Here is a 5,330-nt window from a genome sequence, read left to right on the forward strand (position 1 = left end):
CCCTCTGTCCCTGCTGTCTCCCTGTCCCTGCTCCCTCTGTCCCTGCTCCCTCTGTCTTTGCTCTCTCTGTCCCTGCTGTCCCCTCTGTCCTGCTTACTTCATGGTCCCTGCTCAAATGTCACCTCCTCGGGGAGGCCACCCTGGCTGCCTCCATAATGGCAACAGTTCCTGTCATGCTTACCTACTTTCTTCATTGCACGTGTTACTTGCCATTCTAGTCTCTATCTCTTCGTGTTTTCCTTCTGCGTCTCCAGAACATAAATCCTGGAGGGGAAGGGGGGCATGTCTTTACTGTTCTCCATTCCATCCACAGCACTTGTACAATATAATAGTCACTCAAAAATTGTGTGTCGCATTATTAGAGAGAAAGGATGTGATGTGACTTAATGACAGTACGGGGAAGGTTATTCCTGCATCTCTGAGCAGATTTGCTGAGTTGTGCTGTGAAGGCTTTTCTCAGCGGTGACTCGGCGACGGTGCCCGTGAGAAAGGAGCCCACCGTCCGGAAATCGGGAATCCGCCAGCGTAAGGGGTCCTGCCCCATCCCTCCTGAAATGCCCCCTCTGGTCTCCAACGCCGAGGCGCGTCCCACAGCCCAGAAGGGCCCCTGGTCTGCAGTGCAAGCAGGGAGGGGGTCTCACCCACCCATCCGGAGTAGGAGAGAAGCAGAGAGGCCGTCTCCCTACCCGCCCCACCCCGGCAGAAACCAGCCACCCCCCCGGGGGACAGTCCGTGGGACGTCTGCCCGTGCCCCCTGCTCGTCACATTGTTACCCTCTCTCCGTGTGTCCGCACGGAGAAACATCTGTTAAATCCTCACGATTACACATCTCCGACTAACTAACGAGATAACGGGGAGTCCGGGTTCCCTTTGCAGAAACTCCCTGTGCCACCAACTTGGCTACAACGGAGCTCATTCTATAAAGAAAGCTTCAGCCGCCTGGGACCCCTATCATCAACCCCGAGCAGCGGATTCCCAGCCCGGGCGCCCCGGAAGCTAACAAGCAAGTATTTGGTAACTTGGTAACACAAGAGATTTTTGCAACACTTAAGCTGGGAGCCCAGCAAGCCTCCCTCCTGAATGTGGTGTCCGTCAGAAAAATGCTGAAGGTTGCAGCACCTTGCTTTAGAAACGGCGGTCCCAGCCGGCTTCCCCTGCTGGCAGGGTCCTGGCGGGGTGTCCTCCCATGGTGGTGCCCCAGTGCCCGGCGGGTGGGACGAGGGAAAGAAGCAGGTCTCTTCATTCCTCCTCCTTCTCCTCCTGCCTGCAGAGAGAGTCATGCCTCACAGGGGATGCACCTTCCACCCCCCTGGCCCCAGAACTTCCAGGATCTTAGATTCCTTCGGCCTCCATGGGCGAGCCTCCCAGAATTGTCCCCCAGCTCAGGAGGGCGCGCTCCCCAGGGCCCCCCACCCACCCAAGGCACCTGCCAGTCACCTCCCACCTCGCAGACCTGCCCGCTTCCCCATATCAGCCTTAATTGCTTATATTGTGCCTTGAGGGAAATGTTTCCCACGTCAAAATGCCTCAACGGGTTTCTGATTTTCTTATCAGAAATGTCACTCTGACATGGTAAATACCAACCGTGTCTCTCCAGTAAGGTGGTTTTGCTCTGGGCCTTCCTCCATCAATGATCACAGGGGGGCCTTCCAAAAGCTGGGGCCGTACACAGACCCCCTCTTGGGAAGTGCCCCGAAGACCCTGCACGGCTGGCCCCGAGGCCTCTCCCTCCAGCCCCCGCCACAAGCTTCTCATCTCCCTTCTCCCACAGCCTCCTCCCCACCCCTTCATTGTGCCAAGAATCTCCCCAGGGTCAGAGCAGACCAGACCCAGCTCCCCTTCAGAGGAACAGAGCTGTAGCCAGGATGACGAGGGTCAGGGAACGGGGAGCCTGTGTGAGTCAGGCCCCAGGCGGTCAGAGAATCCAGCTGAGATCATGGGAAGGGAGAGGCCCATCTGGAGGGGAGGCTCCCAGCACTGTGGGCCAGAACGATGGGGCAGCCAAAGCTCAGCCACAGTGGAAGGCATCACTACCCACAGACCTAATGGGGCAGAGGGAGGAAATGGGATTACAGAAACCCATCAGACTGAGCACGGAAGGATCCAGCAACTTCCAGGGAGGGTCTGAGGAAGCCACACCCCATCCTCACTCCCCATGCCCTCCAATCTTCTCTTGGTGCTTGCTGGCCAAACCCAATGTTCCCTAGTCAGCAAGGAGCCCCCTGGCTGGTGTCCCCCATCTGGGTCGGCCTCCCGGGGCACAGAACGGGGCAGAGAAGGGCAGAGTTCAGGTCTAGGGTGTAGGGCCGGGTACCGCGGGAACCCAGAATAGCGAGCACAGGCAAGGTCTGGTTATAAATACCTACTCTCCTGCCCCCACCTCACGTTCCCTGAAACTTCGTGCCCACCCCACCCCCCATCCTGCCTTGTCCGTCTGTCCCAGCTCAAGCCCGCAAGGCCACCGGCGAACCGAGAATTCGGAATCCTCCTGTCCTCTCTCCTTCCTCTTACGAAGTCTGTTCTCCTGACAGATCCTCTCGTTCCCTCCAGCGCACTTTGCACCTGAGTCCTGGTCCACAGCAGCCTGGCAGAGCCTGGAGCCAAAAGCAGCATAGGGGAGACTCTCCTAAAACCCAGGATCTCGGGGCCCCAGATGGGCACCGGGTCTCACGATACCCCCTCTGCCATCGAGCCAGGGCCTGGAAGCATGGGCTTTCTCTACGGATTCTGATTCTAGGACGGCCACATGCTTCCCTCCTGTGGGGTTACCCCCGGCATGCCTACGTACCGCTCAAATGACCCTTCTTCTAAAACACATGCAGCGAGAGGAGTCGTGAGGCTAGAAGGAGCTGTCGTGGTTCCCCTGTGGTGAGCGGGTTGGTGCCAAGCCGGGCACAACAGCCTTAAACACAGACATCCAGAAACATCCACCGAAGGAGCTGAGCCCTGCAGAAACCCCAGCGCTGACACCTCATCTTGTCGTGTGCATGGTTCCCACGCTGAACTCCCTCCTCCTTCCTGCTTGCTACAGGGCGCGTTCCTTACGGCTGGAGTCCCACGGGGTTGCCTATGAAAAATAAGCCTCCAAATCCGCAGCCTTGCATGACAGCTAACAAGCTCCGTGGCCAGGAAATGCGACGGAGTGAAGGCCCAATTACAGCGGAGGAGAGCCTCCTACAAAGGGCTTAAACGCGCTAACAAGCCATTTTGGAAGGGCAGGGAGCCCCTAATGGCCTGCCCGCTCTCAGAAACACAGCTCTGACCTGCAGCTTGATGTTTGTTGGGAATCTGTCTTGTTCATCAGTCTCATTGACAAAAAAAAAAGAGGAGGGGGTAGACCTCGCTGGGCAAGGAAGCAATTTCTGCAAAGCAGTTTTGGATGGCTTCTCATCCCCACGCTCAATACTTTCCATGGCTCTCCACTGCCCACAGAATAAAGGACATGCTTCCCCCTGCCCAATGACCAGAAAGCTCCTCTTCCCTGTCCCTGGGCCTCTCCAAGGGCAGTCTGTGACTCACGGGCACCACAATGGACACCCCAATGGCCTGGGCACTTGCTTCGAAGGCAGATGTGTGTGCCCGCTCCCAAGTTCCTGAATTGGAATCTTGGAGCGGGGTGGGGGGCTGGATCTTGGAGTTTAACCGGCTTCCCTGGGGGATTCTCAGCACAATCATTCATTCACTGGCCCATGCATCCAATCAGGAAGCAGGCAGCAAGCAGTTTACTCTGCACCAGGCCCCGTGCTGGGGGCTGGTGGGAGGAGGGGCAGAAGGCGCTCACCCTCTGCTCCCCTGGGAAGCTCCTGGGGAAGGCCGTGGATCACGCGGGTGAGCACAGGTGGCCACGCACGTGATTAGTGGGGTTGGTGCAGCCGGAGTGAACGCATAGGGCCTGGGAAAGCAGCACCATGGGGCTGAAAGCCGCCCAAGTCCAGCCAGGCTCCTGTGGGCTGCACCCGGATGGTGTGGCCCTGGGCAGGTCTCCAAGCCTCTGTCACCCTCTATAAAAGTGGCTGATCAGGGCGCCTGGGTGGCTCAGTCGGTTAAGCGACTGCCTTCGGCTCAGGTCATGATCCTGGAGTCCCGGGATCAAGTCCCGCATCGGGCTCCCTGCTCGGCGGGGAGTCTGCTTCTCCCTCTGACCCTCCCCCCTCTCGTGCTCTCTGTCTCTCATTCTCTCTCTCGCAAATAAATAAATAAAATCTTTAAAAAAAAAAAAAAGTGGCTGATCATACAGACCTCCTACCTCGGACCTGCCTTCCCCAAACCCAAACTCGACCCAGCTCCCCTCGGCAGGTGCACGCAGCCCTCGGCCGTGGAATAAACTTCCCAGGGGAGTAAAACAGTTTAAAAAAAAAAAAATTGGCCCATCCTCTGGATGACTTCTACTCTTCTGTGCCAGAACATTCCATCCAGCGGTCCACATGCCTGACTGAGGCAGCCAGCAGCCGGCGGCTCTGCTGGGAGAGCTGGACAAAGCTGCGGGGCCTCCAGCCCGAGAAGCACGGTATCTTCATGTCCAGCATCGTGCAGATCGGTCCAGCATCTCTGCAGCTGGTCTGTGCTTCAGCCTCGCCTGGAAGCCTGAGCGGGACCCTTGGGGGCTGAGGGGTCAGGAGGCGTCCCCTTTCCTCGCCTCGTCTCCAGCCGACATTTGCTGAGCCTCTGCTGTGTGTCAGGCCCCCCCCCCGGGGGAGCCCCAAAGCCAGGCCCAGAAGAAGGACATCCACTGTGGGGCAGAGGCCTCAGCGCGCATTACTCCCCCTGGGGCTCGAGGGGTGAGGGGGCCGGTCTGGGCAAGGTGAGGCCGTGAGCAGAGTGTCCCCTGCTGAGGCCAGCAGAGCCTGCTGAGCCGTGACCCTTCCCCATTCAGGGGCAGGCAGGGCAGGGGCCACGTGAGCCCCCTCCCCTCCCGTCACAGAAGGAAGAGGAAAGATGCAGGGTCCCCGGCTGGGCCTTGCCAGGCCACCACCCAGAGGGGCTTAATGGTGGGGAACAGCAGAGAGGTGCAGGATAGCTGGCTGGCAGGGGTTCCTTCAGCCCAACACGCTCCTGCATTGTGCTTAGATCCACAGAAGCATAAAACAGGCAATTCGGACTTGACCTCAGAGGTCACTCCTCTACACACAGGCAAGTAAAGATCTGGCCTGACAGAAGTAGCAATCCCGTAAATTTGCTTAACGTTATCTAGTTACGCTTCGTTTCCTTTGCCTGGTGCCTGCGGATGTAATCAGTGTTCACACTCACGCCTGCGATTACCCAAAGTAACGCACCGTGGGACGCGGTGGAAACCACGCACCCCGCCGCCGGCCGGGGCTCTTCGCCCTAAT

The 5,330-nt window shown here is 58.3% G+C and overlaps 1 long non-coding RNA gene across 1 annotated transcript in view; it reads right to left on the reverse strand.

Annotated features, from left to right (window-relative positions):
• LOC117999938 overlaps nt 1-2,291 on the reverse strand; it is a 3,892-nt gene extending 1,601 nt beyond the window's left edge. The window contains exons 1-3 of the long non-coding RNA XR_004676348.1: nt 1,585-2,291; nt 1,120-1,264; nt 182-264 (exon numbers count right to left, since the gene is read on the reverse strand). This is a non-coding gene — a long non-coding RNA (uncharacterized LOC117999938). The remainder of the gene's footprint in view (nt 1-181; nt 265-1,119; nt 1,265-1,584) is intronic.
• Between the last annotated feature and the right edge of the window lie 3,039 nt (nt 2,292-5,330).

This window comes from Mirounga leonina, unplaced genomic scaffold (genome assembly GCF_011800145.1).
Source record: "Mirounga leonina isolate KUSES-001 unplaced genomic scaffold, KU_Mleo_1.0 Mir_488, whole genome shotgun sequence".
Classification (NCBI taxonomy): Eukaryota; Metazoa; Chordata; class Mammalia; order Carnivora; family Phocidae; genus Mirounga; species Mirounga leonina.